Raw genomic sequence first — 1,482 nt, forward strand, 5'->3', positions numbered from 1 at the left:
CCGAAAACGGGTTAGGGCAAGTCATCCCCATTTTAAATGAGTTACAAAAATCGTAACCCAGCTCGTCAAAGAGTAGGTTGGCGGGTTAAATGGGCCAACGTGCCAACCCACTTATTATTAATTATTTAATGATTTTTTATACTTTATTTGTAAAAATATTAAAATTTTTGTATACACAAAAATTTGAACATTTAAACTTAAGTTAACAATTAACACTACGAATTGAACACATTTATCCTTTTGAACAAATTTCATGTGTGTTTATATATATAGAATGTATATTTATATAATTATATTTTAATTTTTAATTTATAATATATAATTATAATTTATTAAATTTATATTTAACACTAATATATTTTACATGAAATATTTTTTTTTATTTTTGTAAATATTTTATAATTATTTTATAAAGTTTATAAAATATATAATTCATATATAAAAATATTTAACAAGTGTTCTTAGCATAATTAGTTTTAATAGTGTTAAATTAATTGAGAGATTAAGAGTTCAATTCTTGTAATAAACAATATTTTTAAACACTAATACAAACCTCAATCGCATTAAAAATATAGTTAGAAAAACTTGGGGTGGGAATGGTGGGTTATACAGGCTAGCCTGTGGGTTACACGGGTCATCCTCCATAATCCACTGCTCTCCATGGGTTAAATGGCCAGGGTTAGAGAAATCTCTAACCCAGCCAGTCTAACAAACGTGTTAAACCAGCCCAATTCATCGAGTTGGGTCCATCCTCAATCACACTAAGGGTGTGTTTGAAAATCCGAAAAATGATTTCTAGAAATCAATTTTTGGGTTTTCGGTGTTTGGGAAGGAGGAAAATGTAATCAATGGAAAATAAGTCATGGCCAATGGAAAATAAACCATTTTTTTTAAAGGAAAATGACTTCCTTTTTTTTTGGGGGGGGGGGGGGGGGGGGGGGGGAGGATTTTGTGTATATATAAAAATACTCCATAATAAAATAAAAAATAATGTGATGCAATAAAGTATCAGTTGTTACGACCCTAAATAGGACCTTAAATCCTTAATGGATAGAAAAGTCCGGGTAATATTTGGTGTTGGGAAAATCCTTAAATAGGATTTTTGGTTCGCGGAAAATATTTGAAGGGAATTAAAAGTGAAATTCCATAGAAAAGTAGTTACTAGGAAGATAAATTATGTTATTTGGTGCTAAAAACCTTGTGGTCTAGTGGTACCCGGTGTCCCGATTTACACTCCCACATGGATGATGGGAGTGGGTTCGAGCCATGGTGTTTAGAGATGGTAATGGATGGTTCACTCGTTTCTTGACTCAGTTTTGAGGATGAAGATGAGTTCCTTGTTTGTTGATTTGGATTGATAGTATATTCATTGTTTTTTTTTTTTGTATTTTTTTTGTTAATAAAAATCTGTGGATTTTGGGGATGAAGATGAACTGGTTGTTGGGTAAAGTCTCAAATATGAAAAAAAAAAAAAAAAAAAAA

Source organism: Ipomoea triloba, chromosome 6 (genome assembly GCF_003576645.1).
Source record: "Ipomoea triloba cultivar NCNSP0323 chromosome 6, ASM357664v1".
NCBI lineage: Eukaryota > Viridiplantae > Streptophyta > Magnoliopsida > Solanales > Convolvulaceae > Ipomoea > Ipomoea triloba.